The sequence below is a fragment of the Vicugna pacos genome, chromosome 23 (genome assembly GCF_048564905.1).
Source record: "Vicugna pacos chromosome 23, VicPac4, whole genome shotgun sequence".
Classification (NCBI taxonomy): domain Eukaryota; kingdom Metazoa; phylum Chordata; class Mammalia; order Artiodactyla; family Camelidae; genus Vicugna; species Vicugna pacos.
Window position 1 is genome coordinate 24,819,774 of NC_133009.1, and position 23,641 is coordinate 24,843,414.

The following is a 23,641-nucleotide window of genomic DNA, read 5'->3' on the forward strand; positions in this document are numbered from 1 at the left end:
TACCCATTGTCCTGGGATTAGGACTGGACAGGATTTTTTGTTGTTTTTTGTATTGCTTGTTTACTATATAGAATAGTGGAGGGGGAGAGATAGAGAAGGCTGGCCAAATCTGCTTTAGAAGCCAGGACAGTTTGAAAGGAAAGGAACAAGAAACCTATAGTTTGAACACCATGATTTGCATCTTGGGAGATGATTTGGGGTAGGTGAGGGTAATCCCAATGAAGACCCAGTAACACAGAAGAGAGCTGTAAGACTCACAAAAAAAAATTTCCTATAGGAAAAAAAGAGGCTAGTTTGTCCAGGCACAGAACTAGTACGTAAGGTAATGTGGCCCACAGACTGACAAGTGTTAAAACCATGGAGAGGAGGAGGGAACCCTGCTTAAAAGGGGATTTCTTTGCTTCTGTCCATGACACAGGAACTGGTACCAGATTAGCCCTCATGCCATAAACAAGTATAAAACTAGCAAAATACATAAGCAACTGTTATTAGACATTGGACAACAAGCAATGAAACACTGTGACCCCTGAGATAAAAAGAAGGTCCTATGGTAAGCTGCACAACTGTGCTAGGGACATGTTCACAATCATAGTGCACTGAGCTGAAACCTACACAGAGGATGGCAGTCCCACTGAATTGACTTAGCATATATCTGAGTTCAGGATAATGGAGCAGCTAGAATTTAAAGGATACGTAATCAGAGATGAAGAAACAATTCAAAAGCCCAAGTGAGAGGATCTGTGAGCCCCCGGTTGACGGCTGCTGGGCTAAACATGCTCAGGGCAAGACTGTATGAAGTTATCCAGGGTGACCACTGTGGGTTTGAGAGTAAAACAGATAATGAGAGGGATAAGAAGTACTTGGGGATGTCAGAGTCCTGCTACAGCCAGAATGAGAAACTTTGTTAATACCTTGTTAATATCAGAGGCAACTAGCTGAGATGTGAGGAATGCCAAGCCTTAGGAGTAAGGACTGCACTCCAGAGTAATTCCGACTCTGTATCTGCCTTTAAAATGCTGTAAACTAAGCCCTAACTAAAGCCTCAAGGGAGGCAGATTCTTCCCTTCAGCCCGAAGATAGAGGGAGTTGGGAAACACCTGGGGCTTTCCACAGATCTTCCATAATAAAGCAGGAAAGTAAGACTTTGCAGTATCAGTGTAAACAGCTAGTCACTGCACTGCCTACTAAAACAAAACTCAACACCCTTCAGAAATTCTACAATGTAGCATTCACTAAGTTGAGCACACAATCAGAAATAGATCTGCAAAAAAAGGAAATTGTGATAATCAAGAAAACAAGCAAGCAATAGACACCTATCCTGAGATGGCCCAAAAGACTTTAAAATGGTTATTATAGATATTATAAAGGAAAATACACTTGAAGTATTAAAGGAAAAGATGACTTTAATGAGTGAAGATATAGGAAATATCAAAAAAAAACCCAAGTATAACTATAAAATAAAGAATCAAATAAATTTATTAAAGTGGAATAATAATTTAAACTAAAAATTCAACAGATGACGGAGATGAGAGAAAAATAGGTTTCCCTGCTAGAAATGGCAAAGGAACAGAGAAGTAACAACTGAAGGAAAATAAACAGGGGCTCAAGTACTTAGGGCACAATTAAAACTGTCTAATATAAATGTATTTGAAGTCCCGGAAGAAGAAGTAATAACTGAAAATTTCTCATATTTGTTCAAATATGTCAATTTACAGATCAAGAAGCTCAGTAAACAAGCAGACTAAGAAGAAAAAAAGTCACATATAGACAAATCATAGTCAAACTGCCAAAAACCAAAGATAAAGAGAAAAGCTCTGAAAGCAGTTAGAGGAAAAATACACTTTATACAGGAAAGACTGGTGATGCAATGACAGCTAACTTCTCAGCAGAAACAATGGCAGCCAGAAGATCATGGAATGCCAACTGTAAAATAACAAAGGGGAAAAAACCCCACTATCACACAGACTCATACAACCAATTAAAATAGCCTTCCTAAAGGAGGGTAAAATAATGGCATCCTCAGATAAGCCAAGGTTGATAGAATTTATTACAAGAAAATCAAGAGGAATTTTTTCAGGTTGAAGATAAATGATGCCAGATAGAAACCAGAAGCCACAGGAAGAAATAAAGAACACCAGAAATCATAAATAAGTGGTTTGCTATAAAATATCCTGTTTCTTTTCCCTTTATAAATTCCTTAAAATAAATTGACCATTTAAAGCAAAATTAATAACATTGTAAGGTGAGGTTTATAACATGTATAGAAGTAAAAAGATACAGCTGAAATTTTAAAAGCTGACAACATCAAATTTTCCAGAGCCTGTAGAGCAAATGAGACTATTTTACATTGCTGATGGGAGTATAAAATGGTACAAGCTCTTTGAAAAGCTATTAGGCATTTTCTTATAATTTTAAAGATATATGTACTCTATAACCCAGGAATTGCACTTAAAGGTATTTACAAAGAAGAAGTGAAAATACATCCAAAAAATTATATGACAGGAATGTTCGTGGCAGCTTTATTAATAATGGCCTAAATAAATGAGGAAAAGAAACAAACAAAAATAATTCAAATAACTATCAATAGAACAATGGTTAAATAACTTGCGTCATAGTCATACAATGAAACAGTATTCAGCAATAAAAGAATGAACTACTTCCTTGAGGATACAGTTCCTGATGTATAACGGTCACATAATGAACATTGTTTAAGTGAATGAATTAAGAAAATAGGAGATTGGAAAACAAAACAAAAAAATAGAATGAACTACTGACTTGTACAACAACATGAATGACTCTCAAAAACACCATACTGAGTGGCAGAACCCAGTCTCAAAAGAGTAAATACCATATGATTCTATTTAAGCAAAATTCTGTAACAAAAATAATTTACTTGCTGTGATTTAAAAAAAAATTGAAATAATGGTTGCCTGGGGTCAGAAACTGGGAAGAGAAATTAGAAAAAAACTCTGGGGTGATAAAAATGTATTTTATTCAGAGGTGCTGGTTATATGAGATGTATACATTTGGCAGAAACACCTGAGAGTGTACTTAAAATCTGTGATTTTACTGTATGTAAATTTTACCCCATTTAAAAAAAAAATGTACCTGTCCTTGTAGAAGAAACTAAGTCATTCTTTGGTTCAAATCCTCAAACATCTTTCCAACTTGAAGCCAAAGCACAAATCCTTACAATGGTCTTAAAGTCCTATATGTTCTTTTTCCCCTTATCTCCTTAATGCTCACTCTGTAGGTACATTAGCCTTTTCATAGTTTCTTGAACGTATAAGCCTGCTCTTGTCACACCCCAGAGCCTTTACCCTGCTCTATTTCTCTCAGCAGTACTTAACCACCATTGAACATAATTCTTTCATGTTTATTTACCATGTCTCCCCACCAAAATAAGTGTAAGGCACTTTATTTTGTCCACATATAAATCTCCAGTGAGAAAGGTAATGCCTGGTGCATAGAAGTTGCCCATCAAATATTTATTGAATACAAATTTTAAATGAATGAATGATTTTCTCCATTAAAAACATGTTGTGCTTCTTTTCTTGTCAATGGGTCCAAGCTAAATTGTATCACTGAGTAGAGTTCTCTCCATCCAAAACTATGGCTCTGTGGCTCACCTCTAACTCCATGGGAGAGGAATTCATCTTGAATTAAGGCAGTCAGAGTCCATCTAATCAATCCCCACAAAAGAGCTGGGATTAACCTCAAGGACGATTTTGCTTGGTTCATAGCGATTATCTCCTCACCTTGTCTCCTAATCTAGTCCCCAGACAAAACACACCATGCTCTCAAAGAGAAAGCCTTTTTTATACTAAAAGAGGACATCTGGACAGTCACAACATGGAGAGCCAGGGGAGTGACAAACCCTGGGTGAGGAGAGAAGTCTCGTACCAAAACAGTGACCAACCCCAAAGTGACCACCGTGTCAGCCAATTCCATGAGAAGGGGCGGCAGTGAGGCTATCCAGGTAGAATAAAAGGCACCTCAAGCCACTAAACCACTGCACAAATAACAGGAATTGACTAGCTATCTCAAGCAGGAAAGGAATTTATTGGAAGGATATTAAGGAGCTTCCAAATCAACATGAAGTCTGGAGAACCTGAGTCAGAAAACGGACAGCCATCAAGGAAAGTTGGGCAGCTAAACACATAGCGGAGTTCACAGCACTGAAACAATCTGGTTAAAATATCTCCAGCTCTCAACATGTGCTGTTGTTTTCACTGCCCCCACATCTACCTAGGCCACTAGCTGACTCCACCTCAAGACTGTCAACTCTGCTATCCCTTCCATTGCAAACAGCTTTCTTACCTGCTCCTTGATCTGTACTTCACTCCCTCAGATTTCAAAGTCCCAGGTGGGATCCAAAATATGACTGACCAAGTCCAGGCCACACGAACATTCTGATGTCAGGAGGCAGAGAGGGAATAGCTACCTCCTTTGTCATCTTAGTGGAAAATGGGGTCCTGCTATCATACCTTGGGGGATCCCTCCACAATAAAGAGAGTATTGAGATTCTGGATAGTCAAGTTTATTACAATTTATTCCTTTAACTTCCTTACATCCTCATAAACACTTCCTCCCAAACTTACACTTCTAAAACTATTTCTACACAATAAAGATAGCCCATCTCATATAACCAAAAACATACTCACCCTTTCTCCAAACAACGAAAACAGTAAGTTTTATCATTTGTTCCCTCCAATTTCAGGGATTTCATTATGATGTTTAAATAAGATATGCTGATGAAAGTGTTAGCAGAAACACAGTGGAGCAGTGAAAACAAGCCTAAATACAGAATAGGTGTCTAGTTCAGTGAGGGCAAGTTCTGCCCCTCCCATGATGGAAGTGTCCAGTCTAATCAATTTCTTCCATGTCGTCGACTGGCCCTTCCAGATACAGTGCCATCCTAGTGTTCAGGCCTAATTGCTACTGCTGGCCAGTGGGAGACTCAGCTGAGTTACTAGCCATCAGTCCCCATAATGAGAGGATGCCCTTGTCATCAATTCATGTCGTTAGATCCATCCCTACCAACATAGCTATTTTATTCATGAGTCCACTGATCAAGCACCAGGAAGACTCTGATCAACAACTTCAGTGAGAGTCATTCTGTCTTGCTGATTATTTAAAAATCTCTCCATGGTGGACCATTTTGGTGAGCATGCAGATTTGCTACACATATTTTCATCTTCTGGGCTCATTCTAAGAAGCTTATCCAACTTTTCCCCTAAACTTCCGCATCACCAATTCTCCAATATTTTTCCTTCTAAGCCTCAGATTGTCTGGCCAAACCATCAGCCACTGTCCAGGAATTGGATCTAGATCACTACGTTAGGCAGCCTCTCCTGGATAATTAGATGTACCACTAAACATCTGCTCCTAGGGGAATCTTTATTCTCCATTGTGCTTTGAGACCACCCTTGAGTGGCGTTAACGCACTACAGCAATTTATAACCAAGAAAATTGACTGGCCCATTGCCATATGCTAGAGAGGAGAGTTTGGCTTGCCACAGGGAGAGCACAGAATCTCTGAAGGACCCTGCGGCAAGTGGGACCGGGATGGGACCTGGGTGCGTCACGGACCTAGGATTCCTACGACTGCACTTGAGAGAACCCTGGAGCAGGACTACTGATGTCGTGGCTCCTATTCTCTTTGGTTCTGCCATGTGTTCCGGTGGCACTGGAAAACCCCACTGAACTACTCAACACACTTGGGAGGTGTACCCACCCGCCTTCATCCCAGGTCTACACTCCAACACAAACAGAAGCTGTCAAAATACATCCTGGCTCTGTGGTGGGCAGAAATCTGGAGAAATTCAGGGGGAGCAAAATGCTTTGGAAATGGTTTTATTTCTGAGAACTTTAATTTCCAAACTTCCCCCAATAACCACATTTTCTTGGAGTTCGAGATCAGAGACTGACTACCCTGGTGGCCTTTTAACCCTAATTAACCCAGGAGCCCATTTGGTGCCCCCACCCCATTGAACTGTGCGATGCAGCTCATAAAAAGATGTGGCCTCTAGTCTGTCAAATACTGCACATTCCACAGTTCTTGCTCAGGCCACTTCCTTCCCTATGGAGCCACTGCCTGACTTTTCCAAAGCTGATATTAATATCACAGACCATTATAATATAGTTATTTTCATGGAAGGCAGGGAGGAAGTCACGTGGCATTAATTGGTCCCGTGGGATCCTGAAAGTCTCCGTTTAGCATGTTGTTTTTACTCACATAAGCAGCAATGAAGTGGAAACAGTGAGGAAGTCACTGAGATTGTACGAAATGAGTATTTTTTTTCTAGGATTTGTTTGGTTAATGAGTCATTATTCCTTTTTTAATTGTATGAACATATGTAGTAGCTGGGTCAAAGGTACACGTGCACTTTCTTAAATGCACACACACACACAGAGTCACACACACATAAGCACATATATCTTGGCCACTGTCGGCTTGCCTTTATTTTAACCTCTGCTGTGATGTCAGCTTATGGAAAGGCTGGGACAGAGAGAAACCAACAAAAGTAAGTGAGTTTTTATAGTTTGGGGGAAAGGACTTCAAAAGCTCCTGAGCATAAAAAGATGTATTTCATGCTCCTCAAGTTTCTGAGCCAGGAGGGTTTCACATTAAAATGTTGATATCACCAGAATCCATCAGTTTGTGTTTGTATCACAAATTTTACTATTTAAATGTCCTCACTTAACATCATCCTTTTTGACCTTTATAAGGGGCCTGGGAGGTAGGTAGGCCAGAATTAGTATTCCATTTTCTAAACTAGAAACTGATCTCATAGAAGCACAGTGACTTTTTAAAGATCACGTAGCTAATAAGTGATGATCTGACAATTAAGGGAACCCAAGAAGCAGGAAGAAGTCTTCCCCATGGCTTTGAGGTCTTCATAAGTTAGACAGTCAACGTGGCAGATTTTGGAGAGTGAGCCTGAGCTCTTGCCAAGTTTGGTGAGTCCTCCTCCCCTTCCCAGGCACACGGCACGTGGACCGTATGTTCTCAGGACTGTCTCCACTACCCACAATGGTGAGATTCTACTTGTCAGTCAACAAATCACATGAAGGTGAGCAAGAAAGCAAGAAAGTGATGAAAAACCCTCTTAAAACATTTTCTGTTTGAAGGTGCTGATACTCGAATAATTTGCGGGCTCCTTGGACGTGAGAAAAATTCTCTTGACAAAGATGAACCAGAATGACATCTATCCTATATCCCTCAATATGGCAGAGGTTGTGGATTGTGAACTGTACTTCTCTTGAAGGTTCATAGCAGCACTGTTTACAACAGCCAAGATGTGGAAGCAACTTAAATGTCCAGCAACAGATGACTGGATAAAGAAGATATAATGGAATACTACTCATTCATAAAAATGAAATAATGTCATTTGCAGCAACATGGATGGACCTAGAGATTATCATACTAAGTGAAGTAAGTCAGACAGAGAAAGACAAATATCATATGATACTACTTTTAGGTGGAATCTAAAAAATGACACAAATGAACTTATTTACAAAACAGAAATATACTCTCAGACATAGAAAACAAATTTACAATTACCAAAAGGGAAAGTGGGGAAGGCGGGTAGAGGTAAATTAGGAGTTTGGGATTAACACATACACAATACTATATATAAAATAGATAAACAAGAACCTACTGTCTAGCACAGGGAACTATATTCAGTATCTTGTTATATATATAAATAAAATTGAATCACCTTGCTGTACACCTGAAATTAACACAACATTGTAAATCAACCATATTTTAGAAGTTCCATAATTCTCCACACCATACAAATGAATTTGCATTCTCATGGTCAATAGGTCCTTCAGCCAGGCAGGAAACAAGTTCACGTTTACTTAATTTAGTTGGGTCAAGGTACTAAAAAGTTGTTCAGTTCAAACAAGAGCCAATTAACTTCATATAAGAACAAACTTCAAATAGATGAAAACTGCTCCATGACCACAGGGATGACACCCCCTGGGACTTTGTCACCAGTCTTTACACAAAGGCTCACAAGTGTTCCCGCCAGAAGACAAGGCAGAGGAAACATGGCTCCACTCATATCTTCACTATCACCAGCAGCGTGACTGAAAGGGCGGCTCCTACAGAGGATTTTTTTCACTGCTTCACCTTGGCAGGGAGAGTACATCACCACATTGAGCTTTCAGAGGCCACAGAGGTTCTACCCTTGCCCCCCACCACTTAGAGAGGAAGCCAAGAATGTCCAGTGGGACTATTTGAGATGCAGCTGCGTGCAGGCTCTGGGAAATGAAGGACGGCTTATTAACCCCACTTGTGAATGGACTAAAGCCATGGATTCTCCTCTTCCTCATCATTTTTTTTTTGAGTTTAGTACAAATTTTGTCTTACTTTCCATCATCTAATTCCACCAGTCAATGGGTTTTTTAAACCTGGAGCAACATATATATATATATATATATATATATATATATATATATATATATATACACACACACACACACACACATTTAATTTTACCAGTCAGCATGATTTAATTAATATCTAGTTCTTTTTTAAATTAAAGTACAGTCTGTTTTCCTCCTTGTCATTTAATTGTTCACAAACGCTGTATGAAGTCAGCTGAAGCAGTAATTGAGAAATAAGCTCATATAGACTACATGTTTTCCTCAGAGTCATTCTAGTTAAACTGTGTTAAGAGGAAAAGGTCGAATCTATTGGCTGGCTTGAAGATCAGGGGTCATGGGTGAATTCTGATGCTCATACCATCTAGTCCAACTTGAAAGGAGAGTCACAGGGCAAGAATAAGGAGCTATAGAGTTAGAGTAGAATTATTCCTCAGTAAAAACAGTTGTTTCCCGCCACAGAACTGCAAAGATGATTTTAAAACATTTTGCTTTGGGAGCACGCTCTCCATCAGGCAATCGTAAAGTGGGCTGCGAGCTGGCACGCCTTTTGTTTTACAGAAGGGAACAGAGTGAGATATACCTGGTGACTAAAGCATGCAGATGCCTTTGAACCATTAGCCAACCTGCTCCTGTTACTGCAGAGAGATCTTAAAGGCCTATACAAGTGAAGGCCAGTGTTCCTCTTGGGAGGCAGGAAGGGGAGGGAGGGAGAGAGGGAGAAAGAATAACGAATGTCTCCATCCACCCATTTTCTTGTTACTGTGCAAAAACTCTCCCCTTTTATATCTGGAAAGTATGATTTTAAATTTTGCAAAATCTCGAAAAAGGAAAGTTCTCTGTTGACACTGGAGAGGCAATAGGGCTTGGCACCGGGAGAGATGAAATTCTAGTTACACTTGGGACAGCTTTATTTCAATTTATAATAAAACTCTAATTCAAGGCTGTACTGCAGACAGTCAGAAGAAAACTCAATTCAAGAACAGAGAGGCCGCTAGGGAACACAGTAGGCACAGGAAGTGACTGTTGGATGGGAAAAGGCAGGAAGAATATAAGAAAAGGGAAAAAAAAAATAAACAGCCTCCAGCAAATAAACCAGGTTCTCCTCAGCCCTTGGAAAAATCAAGAAATGAATATTAACTGCACTGTGTATTGAAGAAAAGCCACATAAACAATCCATAATGATAGCTTGCCCTATAGATTCATAAAAAGTAACCACTGAAGAAAGTGGCAGGACAGCATAATTCCAGAGGGAACTCAAGTAAGAAACGTACCTTTCATTTTGTCTTACGGACACAGAAAAATCGGTTCTGGCAACACTGAGTTGTCTCAGAAATCTTCCCGGCCAGACTCACTCCCCTCACTTGACTTCTGAGACGTGTGATACACAGTGTTTCGTGTTAAACACCTTAACGTAACCCTGTGGGAAGAGTGCTTGTCTGCTATTTTCAGACATTCCTAAGATTCACAGGAAGGAGATTCTACAACCCTGCAAATTTCCAAGAAACTGCTTACCTGGGAGAATCCACCCAACCGTGCGCATGCGCCTGAGCTGCCGCAGGCGTTCAGAGCAGGTGAGGAGCTTCTGAATGGTCCTCCAGGCAGCGTTTTTTGTTTTTTTCTTTTTCACGGAAATTTGAGTCGACAACACTATCACCTTTTATAAGACATTTCAGAGAAAGAAAACAATGGTCACCAAAGGGCAGAAATGATCGTTTGGCTGGCAGGGCTCGCTCCAGGATTTGGAAGAGTAGCCTCCACCAGTAAACCAATTTTTTTCTTGGGCGTGGAGCAAGTTCTGGCCTGATTCGCAGCTTCCCTTAGAGCCTGCAACTGATTCCTGAGCAGGCTGTGGCTCATTCAGGGCTGCAGGCCCAGGGGAGGGAGGCCAGACGGGGGGGACTGGATTGCGCAGGGGGATCAGGCGTCTGGTGAGCTGGTAGAGGTGGGGCCATCATAGCTCAGCTGGGTGGTTTGTTGTTTGCCCTCCTGCTCAGCGCAGTTGGCTTTTTGGCAAATCGTGGGAGGTGGGGGAGGGGGAGTCAACAAGGGTTAAGGGATGTCAAAGAGAGTGTGAAGACGGAGGGCGGAGGACAGAAGAGGGAAGGAGACAGTGTGCTCAGGACCAGAGAGAGGGGTCTGGGAGAGGCAATGTTGGGGCCTCAGGAGAAGCTGCTCTCCCACCTTCTTCACCCAGTTTTATCACATCCAGGACCAATGTTCAGAAGGAACAAAGAATGGTTCCAGTTTCCTTCAGTCTTAATATAGAAGGCCCCCAAAGGTCCAGAACAATTTTAGAAAGAGAGCTGCAGGGCGGGGAGGAAAAAGTATTGTGCACCTCTGAGGAAATGAAGGGTAAGACAAACAATATTGTTTTAACGCTACTGCTACAATCTTTGTGGGCTCCCAGCTCTGATCAACCACCTCCTTCTGACCCTGAGACATTTATTGTTAAATTTTCTAAAGAGAAAAAAAAATCTGCTTTGGACAGAACACCCTGAATTATTCTATTGCACAACAAACTATTTAAGGCTAGGCTCTTAGTACTTTGACGCATTTGCGTCTCGTAGAGGAATGAATGGACAAAAATCAAAAGCCTCGTTTCCCTTCTCACTGGGTCTATTACAGTTAAAGGGATCCAGGAAAGACAATCTGACTTGACTTTATAGAAAAGGAATTCTGTAAATGCTCAGAAAAATATAACTCAGGAAATGTCATCAGAAATCAATATATACAAAAAAAAAAAAAGAACCACTACAAGCGTAGTTTCCTTCCACTTATCGTTCAGTCATCTTCCCCTTCTTTCTGTGATTTTGAGGATGACCCAAATCTCATGCAAAATGGGGGCATTATCACTACACATACACAATATGCTGATTAACTCTAGAACCAAATAGCCCCAGCCTTTCTTGTATTGGGTAGAGGCCTGGCTTACCAGCAAATAAACCAGGTTCTCCTCAGCCCTGGGAAACTGCCTGCCGAAGAGTCACTATGGTCAGTATTTGAACACTGATCAGGCTTAAGAGTAGTATACTCTGTGATATTTAGCCACCGGTAGAAGTAGAAAGATGTGTAAGTTATCCATTGCTGGGTAACAAATAAACCCCCATTTAGCAGTTTGGATAATGAACATTTACTATCTCATAATTTCTGTGGGTCAGGAATCTGGGCACAGCTTAGCTGGATGCATTGTGACCCAGGGTCTCTAACGAAGCTGCAGTGAAGGTGTCAGCTGGGCTGCACTCATCTCAGACGCTGACTGTGGATGAATCCACTTCTCATCTCACTCATACAGAGGTTGGCAAGCTTCAGGTGTTCCCTGGTTGTTGACCAGATTCATCAGTTCTTTGCCATGTGGGTCTCTCCATGGGGCTGTACACAATGTGACAGCATCCCTCCTGCAGCATGAGGGTTATAAGGAAGTGAGAGCACAAGAGAAGGCACCCAAGATAGAAGCCAGTCTTTCTGCAACCTAATCTTGGTAGCGTCATCCCATTACTTCCACCATATTCTCTTCATTAGAAGTGAGTAAGTTCAACCCACCCTGAAAGAGAGAGAACTGTACAAAGGAGGCAGGGATCATCGAGGGTCATCTTAGAGGCTGCCTACCACACAGTACATGACCCACAACAGCAGCCTTAAACATCAAAGCTTCACCAAATTAATATACAAAACCAGGTAATGTCTATTAACAGAAAAAAATGCCAGCTGGACTGAATTTAGGGTGATTTACAGACAAGTAAATTGTAAAGGCCATAATCTGAATGATCTGCCACATATTGGAAACCAAGTATGACAGATTCCCTGTTATCATCCCTATCAAGTTAAGAGACTAAAGAGAAATAGTGCCTTCATTCTGATGCATCAGTCATGCTGCATTCGTTATGGTTACACTTCAGTCATCTGGTAGATAGAGCCACTTGACATATCAACTGCCTTTGAGGGAAATCTGGTTTAGAAGCCTCAAGATTTCATCTCAGAACAATTTATCACTGACTCTTCACAGTAGAAATATAACCAATCCTACCTCAATTGTATGTGTTTGTGTTTGTGTCTGTGTGTGTGTGTGTGTGTGTGTGTGTAAAAGACAAAAAGGATAACCATGTTCTGTACATAAGGTTGAAGATCTTTTCAACATTGCAGTCAAGGGCGCTATATTATGACAAAAGCTTATCAACCACAATTCAGAAATTGTGGATCTTGGCTATGTCCTCCTGGATTAGTGGGGACTGTAAAAACCAAATGGAATTTAGAAGTAGCTCAAATATTATTTTTTGAAAAGAAAGAAAAATAAACAACTCTGAAGAATTTAACTAGCCAAGGAGAGTTTGACTTCCTAATCTATTACGGAGATTTACTCTCTAGAATTTGATTTTCTACTCGGGAGTTTGTGACTTTGAATTCATCTTCTGATTCTCTAGAATGTTTTAGGCCAAGGCTAACACAAGCACGATATGCCTTCCTGTGGCTACAATGATATTGCATATCCATAAAGTGCAGTGTAGTATGTTTGGGGCTCGTTGTGTTATCTTTGAGAATCCCAAGTGCACAAGATCAGCCAGCCATTAAGTGACAATCTGACTACCAATTCTAACTACCAACAATCCTCTCTAAATGTGTCATTTACACTTTCCTGAACCCGGAGACTTGCTGCCTCTATTTCTACAAGTGTAACATGATCACAACCCTGAGAAGGCTTTTGTTCTCTCGTATTTGGAGTCCTTAAAATTGTGTGAAATTGCACAGTTTTGAAAATTGTTGAGAATATAAAAGTGTTTGGCTCCCTTCCCCTGATCCAGAAGGTACTGTGTGTTCTTTGGATCCCAGACAACTTTTTGGGCAGTTCCAGATAAGGTATCCAATAACTTCATTCTGTGTCCCCGTTTTTCTTGCCCTCCTTCCAGAAAAAGTTGGATTGCTGCCTCCCAAATAATTTTATTGTGAGGAAAGTTATTATGAAAATGTACTCCACTGATTTTCACTGACCTCCAAAACACACTCCCTAATTAAGTGCAAATGGGAAACTGACTTGGAGCAGGTTGTCTCTGATTTTGGACTTGGGAGAAGTATTAAAAGTTTATGAACTCGATATGCAAGCTCCATCTGCCAAACGAGGAATTTCTTATTTCATTTGGTAACTGCACTGAGATTATATAATGCTCCTCAGAAAGGTCTAAATGCTAAAGATGTGTAAACCATCTGTCTGCGATGAAAAGTCAAAAAATACACTACCCCCACAGTGCATCTCCGGGCATCACTAATTATTTATCCAGAGAAATTTTATCATAAGAGTTTTGGGTTTTTTTTTTTATTTTAAATATTGAATTTTTACATAACCATAAAATTTTACAGCACTGAAGAGGCAATGATTATATTCATGGTCTCACATCCTTTTATAGGAGGCCAGGGTTATTCAGATTTAATATTTAAAGAAATCTGAAGACTTGGCAGAGAGAAGTGAAAGGGAGTAGGTAGGAAGACAGGCAAATTGACTTTCGTCTCCACCATCGCCTCTTTCCCTCCCCAGCCAGCAGGGGGCGGAAGTAGCAGAGGAAGTGAAACTTGCTTTCTTCTCTGAATGTGAAGATACATAAACAAAGAGAGAGGGTGAAAGTTGCATGAGGTTTCTCCTCTCTCCTGTGGCCTCCTGCTGGCAGGGGTAAGCGTCAGGTGTAGTTCTGAATTCCAATTCTGTCACGTACTAGCTTAAGTTAAAACAAATATTTATAATAATAGTAACTAACATTTTCAGACCATACTTTGAGCCAGACCCGGCATTAAGCACTTTATGTGCATTATTTTATCCCATCCTTCAGCAAAGTATGATGAGTTGGCTTTGTGTCTTATCTGTGTTTTAAAAATGAGAAACCGGAGGCTTAAGAGATCAAATAACTTGCTTACGGGTACACAGTAGAATTATAACCACCACCATGAACAAAAACTGGAGTATTCATCTCTGACCTGGCATCCATTCTCACTTTTATTCAATTTGTTTTTGTATCCTTTAAAAAAAAATGAACAATTCTTTAACCCAACAAAGCAGATGCAAATATTTTTAGTTATTTTGTTATCACTCCAAGTGTAATACACGGAACACACAGTTACCCGGTGAATTTGAATGTGTCTGTGTTGCCAATTAGAGGAATTCAAGAAAAGGACAATTTTCCCCCAAATTACCAAATTGGCTGACAATGGTGATATTTCTTAGTATTTTTAACTTAGATATTATACGGTCTCCCTTTCTTTGATGGGTGTAGCCAAAAATTCAGTATGTACCATTTGTGGCTCTGCCCTCCTGTCATGGTTTTGACAATGTGGGAAACAGTTAACAGCGCAGGGTTTAAATCAGACTGAAGGGGTCCTCCCCTCAGCTCTGCTCTTCCCTCTCTGAGCCTCAGAACCCTCATCCGTGAAATGTGTTCCTCATTCAGGACTCACTCACTTGTGGAGGGTTCAACAGGCGAATGCAGGTCAATTATTCAGCCTGGCTCTGGCACCTAGGAAGGACCCCATAGCTACTATGATTCTGACACAGTGTCTAACTTGGAAAACAAGCGGACAATCGCAACATGTGCCCAGATGTTTTGGTTCTGGGTGCCAAAAGCCCAGATGTTTGAGAAACCTCAGGTAATTAACTGTTGATGGTGTTCAACTGGCGGAGCTGGCGCAACAAGACCATAGATGATGCTCAAGGGCAAATGGGAGTTAATGTTCTCCCCATTCACGCACAGTCCCCCTTCGTCAGGAACTAAAAATACAAAGGTATAAAGGCTTCTCCTTTCCATGCCTGCCGAAAAGATTACTGACGGCCAAAAAGCAACTGGTTTTTTGCCTTTGAGGCACTTAAATTCCTTTTAAAATATTAAACGGGAAAAAAGTATCTCTTTATTTTCTACCTTTTCTTTTCAGCTTTCAAATGTGTCACAGATGTCTAAATATAATCCAATATTATTTTCTTCACTCTCATCTTGAACAGCCCCACATTGAAAAATAAAAAGCCAAGGTTTACCCATCTCCTTTAGTGGGTTTTTTTTTTTTCGTTTGTACATACTCTTTTAAATAGGTGACTCCTCAAAAATAAATAACTTTTATGAACTATAAATTCCTTTCAGTAGAAAGCTCCTTCTGAAAATTCTGCCTGTGTAATAAAGTCTGACATATAAAATTAGAACTTACACATTAAATACACGAGAACGTAATTATTTGTATGATAGAAGAATTGGCCGAAGAGAATGATTATATAAATATTTTTCATAATTATAAAAATATGACTTTATTTCACACACAAGTTTTCTCAAACATTTCTGTTTTGTTGGACCTATTTTTATTTTTCTCACTCTTCTTATTTATCCCATATAGTTTTATAATTTTCAGAGCACACATTAACTTCACAATTGTTTTTCATGCTCAAATGAGACAAAGTTGTTTCTTTTTTATGATGTTTTGGAGTAGAAGAAAAATAAAGTGTAGAATTTTCTTAAAATCTATCTTAAATCCTATATGCTAAAACTAATCAGTCAAAGGGAGGTGGGTGGATGGCTTTGAAAATAAGATTTTAAAATATTGTTTCCTATAAAAATTATAAATCACCCAATTGCTGTGAGGTCAGTCCTTCTAAAGTTAGAATCTACTCCTGTTTCTGCTTTTAAACTTCTAATGAGGATTATTCTAGAAAAGTCAGCAGACAAACCACTGCACTGACTCCAGAGTCAAGCAATGAGCTGGACACCATTCTGGAGTGAAAAGGGCAGCCCTCTAGATCTCAGATTATCAGTCCCTAGGAGGCTGGCATCACATGGGAACCAAGGTGGTCACTCCACATATCCTTCAAAATGACTTTATTATTGATGTGCTTGATCAAGACTGAAGAAGAAGACCTAGTTTATCTCCTATGGTTGTAGGTCAGTCTGGAGAAAGAACAAACGGAGCAAGGTGGCAAGTAAGTGCAGTGTTAATCACAGAGAATGAGTAGGACGGAACGCCTTTAATTCTCTTCTACTCTTAGCTTAGAATACTCTGTGCGACCATCTGTGAGCTTGATGAACCAGCAAGTCAACTCTGTAGCTAGCACCAAGCACATAATAGGTGTTCAATAAAAAGTCTGATGAACTAACAAATTCAGTCCAACGTTGTCATTTTTCTTCTCCTGATGGCCCCCAAAGTTGAAGTGAACTATCCAGCCAATCATTGACAGAGTCACATAGTGGTCTCCAGCCCTTCGGTTGAAGTCTTGCAAATTCTCTCCCATGTCGCCATTGTTTCTCTCCTGTTGAGGAGACTGGCAAAGAGGGCGGTGGGAGTGGAGAGTGGACCTAGACCAAAGGGAAGGCTTGCCAGCTCGCTGTGGAGGTGAGAGTCCCGTCATCCCCTCCCTGGCTCTTCTCTGGGGAGCTTCATCACAGAATGATGTAACCTTCATGCTCTCAAAAGATCCCAGAAACTTCACCATCACTTCCAAAATGCTGGAGTTGAAATCATCTGAAATGACTTACTAAGAATTACATCAAAAAAAAATGTTGTATCTAAAGATAGTGTATCAAAATCTGAGTAATTCTCTTATATGAGGCAGACTCATAACAGTCCTTAGGAGAGAAAGGCAGTACATTTTCTGAGAGACTAACAATCATAATTATTTTATTGAGATTAGGCCTCCTGTCACAGTAAGAATGACAATGTTGGAAATTGCTCCATTTTGTGAATTTTCCAGCCACTATCTAGGGAGATCTTTTAAATGTAGAGCAGGCACAAAAGAAAAAGAAATCAAACAACAAAAAATTTACCTGATCCTGTTCTTAATATAATAGTTTCCACCACTTCTTTGGTAGCAAATGTGTGCTAGGGACTTTATAAACCTTACCTCTAAGCTCTGTATATTGTTCCAGGATCTTGAATGATTGTTGAATCATTATTCAAATTTTAAAAAGTCAGGAAGAGACACTTAGCCTTTGCAAAAGGTTAAATGTGGCAAATGTATCTCCAACTCCTTTAAACTTCCCAGGCCACATGAAGAGGAAGGCGTTGGGGCGAGGGGTGTCCATAATCCACTGCTCTCTCACTGATGTCAGTCCCTCCTACACTCTCTGCCAAATTCAGACAGGATTGGGGTCAGGAGATCTAGCGCAAGTCATCCTGGTCCTGTGGCCTTGAGCAAGACTCTTCTGGGTCTCGGCCTTTGCACACATGAAAACGAAATCATTAGAGCTGCTAACAGGGTCCCTTCACACCCTTGCCTTCTATAACCAAGATGTGTAGCTGCTGGATCCAGTGGGGAGACATAGATGAACTTGACATGGTACCTGAAGTCTGTTGCTCCAAGGACAACTCAGAGGAGAACACATCACTGCTGCGCTTCTCCCACAGAAGAACACGGGCCCTCACAGGTCTTTGGCATTCTGGTAGCAAATATGCAAATCTCAGATAAGAATGAAGTCTCTTCCTGGTGCATTAATTTATCTTGAAAATATTTGAGGAAAACTCATTTGTTAACGTTAAAACAAAGACTTTATGATGTAGAATTTCAAATTCTCACAAACATGTAAGGTAAAACAGGAGGCAGTAAAGATGCTTGTCACTAAGGATGGGGTTCCTTGGACACCACTTAGATCCACTGCAGTAGGAGTTCTTTGGTGAAAACGTATGTGAGGTTGTCCACGGTGATATCTGGAGGGTAAGCATACTCGGACACACCCTTCTTTCTGAGTCCATGGCAGTCACTGAGGGGGAGTTTTGTTCTAGGACCGCAGAGTACCCTTGAATAGGATAGAGATCTACCAAGGGTAGTAGTGCTGCCATGAATAAAGACGTGCAGGGAGGAAGGGCCCATCAAAACAGGCTATTTCTTGATTTTGTTGTTGTTAATGTTGTTGTTGTTGTCGTTAAAGGCAGATTCTTGGGCAGGATGCTTGGCTTTGAAACTCCACTCCCTGAGACTTTTGGGCTAAATCTAGATTTATCCCCAGAGCCTGCTTTGAGATGAACTGGGCCATCCTCGAGATGCAGAGTTGGTACTTTGCAATTGTAACTGAATCGTTATCTTTCCTGGTGACCCGCAGACACCTCTGCTCATCCCTTTGCTCTCCCCTTGTCACTAGGCTAAGGCAAGCATATCCATGTAACCCAACTTTTGGGTCAAACTCTCACGAGATCTCCGGCCTGCTTCCTCGTCTGGTAGGAATGCGACATGATAAAAACGCTGCTGAATAACGTGAAGGAAAAGTGTGTGTTCTGTTTGTTCCTCTAGAAATCTCCCTGTGGGAAGAGGAGGAGGGGGTAAGGATGCCGTGGGAGGGGCAGGCGCCTGGGCTGCAGGAAGGCGAAACCAAACAACGTGCAGACAAAAACAAGCTCATTCTGGGGTTCCAGTCCTCTGGGCTGACTTGCCAGGTTTGGCCACAGCCCCTTATCCGTGTTCCAAGCCCACGAGTCTTTTCATTCTCATCTGGTGGTAATATTTAACCTGATCTGAACTCCTTTGGTAGCGAAACCTGATCTGAACTGATGTTAGTCTATTTATAGTCCTTATTTGTAAAACCTAGTGAGAATGTTAATTGATTTTACCACAGAAATATCCATGTATTTGATTACAGCCTACTGAGGGTTTTAATGCAGTAGACCATATACACACCATATAGCTTTCTTAAACCCCCAAATTCTCAATTCTGAAATTCATCTGGCCCCAAAATTTTGTGTAAGAGTCAGTGAGCCCTTATTACCCCAGCCACCACCTGGAGTAGGGCAAACACACTAATCCTCACTCCTCACACTTAAAAGCATCTTCCAGAATGTGATCTCATTTAAAGCTAGGATGCAGTATGAAGGGGCAAGAGGTGGAGATGCGACCTGGAAGAAAGAGTGACTGACCAGACGCTAGTGTCCACTGTTGATCTCATTCTTTCCTTGTAGCCAAATCAGCACAGAAAAGCCAGTTCTCCAACCTTCTCTTGACAGGACCCACAGCAATCCCACGAGTATCATTTTATTTTTCACTTTCTCCATGGAAGAAATCAAAGCTCAGAAAAACTTTTTACGATCAGCAGTTAAGGCCCTTGGTCCCTTGATTTTAATAATAAAAGTGTAATAATTCAGTAGGTACCACCAGCCGGTGTTTAAGTGTTATTTGTATATTACTGCATTTAAACCTCACACCAATCTTAGGAAGTAGGTTATACAGACTAAGGAGACGAAGGCACAGTGAGATTAAGTAACATGCTCAGAGGTGCTCAGAGCTAGATCTGAATGCAGCTATTCTCACATACTTCAGCCCTTTGTCCTGCTGCCTCTTGGCGTCCTTGTTTCCTTGTTTTCTTATCAGAGAGTCCAGGTTACCTCTATAATGATGGGCTGGTGATTATTTAATAAATGTCTCTCTGAAAACTAAAATGTATACAAATATATGAACACAAATTCATCGTAAGTTTTGCTGCTATAAAAATCTGTAGGACATAATTCACAAATGGTGATAAAATAACCAATATTCTTTATTATAATTTCCATATAGTCAAATGAGTCTTCATCAATTTTTGCTAAACTTTTTGTCCCTATGGCTTCTATTAACCAATCAGCGTACTTTTCATGTGAATGTTGGTCGATATTATCCTTTGTGTTATTAAAAGTTATTAATGATAAAAGGAAAGGGAAACAATTAAGACTTATGTCAGAACTTCACTCATTTGTCAATTACTTGAGTGACTTCGCCACATTGGATTACAGTTTCCAAATCTTCAAATGGTTATTGCATCAGTTTGTTTCTATTCCTAATATAAAGATAATATACACTTTTAATATAAATTTATTTAATATGAATTATCAACATTTTCCTCATCACTTTCCTAAGACCAGACAGTCCACAAAACAATGAATCAAACCTTCATTTGCATTATTTATCTGTTCCCATGATGTAAATACTCAAGTTTCCATCATGGCGTCACTGAGTGTGGAGTAGGAAAGAAACACGCCACGGGACAACATTATGCAGTATTTCCACCGTAAAGTTATACTAGACATGAATAATCTCTGGAGCTTTCATGACTAGGGAAATGTGGTAAAATAATTGGGAAGTAAAGAGTTTTGAGTATTTATTAGTTTGCTTTACATATAATTAATCCCAGTGTAAGCTTTCACAATTTAACTTTTTAATAGTGGCTGTGTGTAAAAACTAGCTCACAGAACTCCTAAAAACTCAACAATGGGCTCTCATGAGCTGCTTTGCTCTGGCTTCAGTACACGTCTGTGTCCAGCCACTGGACACTTGGCTGGACCTGGCCCACTGGATTTTTCCAGAAGCCATTTGACTCAAGGCAGCCTTTACCACAAACTACTTCTCAAATAACTGTCTGCCCCTTTTTCTGGTGCCAAGAGCCTTCCTGGGCTGTTGTTTCTTTCTTTCTTCATTATTAAGGCCTTTCTCAGAGACCGTCCTAATCTTCTCAGCATTTGGAATCTTATTATTTAAAATAAAATTCTTCTGAGATCAGTGGAGGTTTCCCAATAATCCTCTTTGCTGAGATGCTGGGACTGCTCACATCTACATCCAAAATTTAAAAATGCAAAAATGGACTAAACAATAAACTGTTTCACTTACATTTGCTCATTGCTGGCAGGGGAGGTTAGTCACTGTTAAAGGGGGTGGCTTGGAATATAATCTGGGCAAAGCTTCTTTCTTGTAATAACTTTTAAAAGCCTGACATCCTTAGTGAGGCCCCTCTACCACCCACTCAGAGCTGTAAGATGTCACTAGAGTCAACTTACTTCCTAATTCAGGGTCCCCTGACACACTCACCCTTGACTTTGTCACCTCATAAATGTGTCACTTCCCGCACCACCTTCCTTCTTAAGAAAATGTTCTGCCCACCCCGAAGATGTGGACGTCTCTGAGAAACACTGAACCCGAGCCAAGATAAAGGAATTAATTTACTGGACCAACTTACATGAAGTGGCTCCAGTACCCCGGGCCTTGCGACAGACCCAGGAATAACAGGGACAACCCCCACCTTCAAAGAGTTTACAGACCCAACCAGTGGCTCTCAATCCAAGGGGCACTTTCAAGCTTTAAAATCTACCAGTGTCCAGGTTCCACTCCCAACTAATTAAATCACAATTCCTCAGGGTGGAACATAGGCAAGAGAATTGTTTAAAGCCTCCCCATGTGGTTCTAATGTGAAGCCAGACTTGAAACCCACTGGAATAATAGTTAATCACTTCCTCCCTTTGCATAAGCACAAAAAGCCATGCTGTTCTGAATCCTGAACACACACACACACACACATAAACACACACACACACACACACACACACACAAGAAAATCTTGTTACCTGTTGTGGACCAAGAACCAGTGCTATTAGCATCACCTGGATGCTTGTTAGAAATGCAGAATCTCAGGCCCCATCTCAGACTTATTGAAGGAGAACCTGATTTTTAACAAGATCCCCAGGTAATTTAGATGCATGTTAATTTTGGAAAATACTAAACTGAGGCAAAAAAAATCCTGTTTTCAAGAAGTTTCCAGTCCACAAGGGAAAGTACATGTACATACAGATAATTTAAAAATACTGAATAAGTTCCATGATGAGAGGTGTACAGTTTATTCCAGGAGGAGCCACCTCCAAGAAGACAGATGGAGGGGGTGGTGCTGGGCAAAGTTGTGCATGGAGGGTCCAGGTTAACCAGGAAGGACAGGCGGTAGGAATAGCCCATGTTGCTGAAACATACGTGGACACAGGGAGAGTGGGAGAGGCAGGCTGCACGTCGCCTGACCCTAAGGTGGCCCTCCACTGGCCTCGGGAGGCAAACCTTAGTCATCCCCTCCTCTTCTGAAAGAGAGCTCACTTCTAAGTGAGTGCTCTTCCAACTTGTCAAGGTAAAGTTGCCTGGTACACACAACTGATGCTCCCCAAACACTTCCTCTGTTACCTGTGTTAGTCAGCTAGGGCTGCCATAACGAGATGACACAGACCTGGTGGCTTACACAAAAGGCGTCTCTTTTCTCATAGTTCTGAGGGCTGGAAGTTAAGATCAAGGTACCAGCAGGACTAGTGTCTGGTGAGGACTCTCCCTGGCTTGGGGGTGGCTGTCTTTGCACTCTGTCCCCACGTGGGCCTTCCTGTGTGCGGGGGGGGGGGGGAGGGAAGGATCTCTGACGCCTCTTCTTCTTCTGTAAAGGACACCAGTCCTACTAGATGAGACTCTCTTCATAGCCATTCCCACACGTGTTCCCCAGATTTCTGTCCCTGTAAATCAGAAAATTCAAGCAGTTCTTTCTGAGGGTAGCACACCTCTTTCTCTTGTACTTGAGTCCAGCTGTAGGCCTAGAAGCAAACAGGGGCTGTGGGGTGGGTCTGAGGAGAATCAGCAGGGTGTTGCAAGGCAGCTGCCTCAGGGAAGGCCATGACAGTTTCTCAGGCAACTAAGGGTTAATCCTCTCAGACCCTTAGATCCTCAGGTGGGGGTGGAAAGTCTCCTTCCACTGGCAAAGAAGACTCTTTAGAATTTAGGGGCTCAGTGTCTCCAAGTCCAACAGGGTCTTCCCCCACATTCTCATCCCAACCACCAGGATCTCATTCCTTCCTAATCCATACCCTCCCTCTGCCAGTCAACACTCTATGAGGCTGGAAATTCAATTCTCCTGGTAATTCCGTTAGCAGGAGAGAGTCTGGGTTTTGTTTTCAGCATGCCCAGTCTTGTGGCGACAGGAGTTAAGGGTTTCTATCAGAGCTGATGTAGAAGTTTCCAGGTCACTTACGTGGCATTTGAGCTGGGACTTCTAATCCCTGAGCTCATCCCATTTTTGTTTTTCGTTCCCCTACTTTGTCCAGCGACATTAGGAGCAACCTGCCAATCTCATTCTAGTCCATAGTTTGACAAACATGTTTGAAAGTGTCACATACATGGTCACCCAGACCCTTGCTTCTCATATGTGTTTGATCAGGATCATCAATGGTGACATTTTGCCTCTCTCTACTGCCAGATCAAGGCATAGAATCAGCACTCTTTACTACTGGAAATAGAATCACTGCCTTTTAAATCTAATCAGACTAAAGACCCAACTACAGAAAACCCAGAATCAGTTTAGAAAGTTCATCCTCAAGATTGTGTTCCTCCAGAACCACTCTTGACGCCAGAATTAATGGTGAGGCCCTAACCCAAAAAGACCAGTGTCCTTATAAGAAGAAGAGACCCCAGAGGCCTCTTCCTCTCTCCAGACACACAGACGAAAGGCCATGTGAGGACGTGGAGACAGAGTGGCTATCT

The 23,641-nt window shown here is 41.1% G+C and overlaps 1 long non-coding RNA gene across 1 annotated transcript in view; it reads right to left on the minus strand.

Annotated features, from left to right (window-relative positions):
- Positions 1–9,907: 9,907 nt before the first annotated feature.
- Positions 9,908–23,641, minus strand: part of LOC116285253 (uncharacterized) — a 69,067-nt gene continuing 55,333 nt past the window's right edge. The window contains exon 4 of the long non-coding RNA XR_012063335.1: positions 9,908–10,051. This is a non-coding gene — a long non-coding RNA (uncharacterized lncRNA). The remainder of the gene's footprint in view (positions 10,052–23,641) is intronic.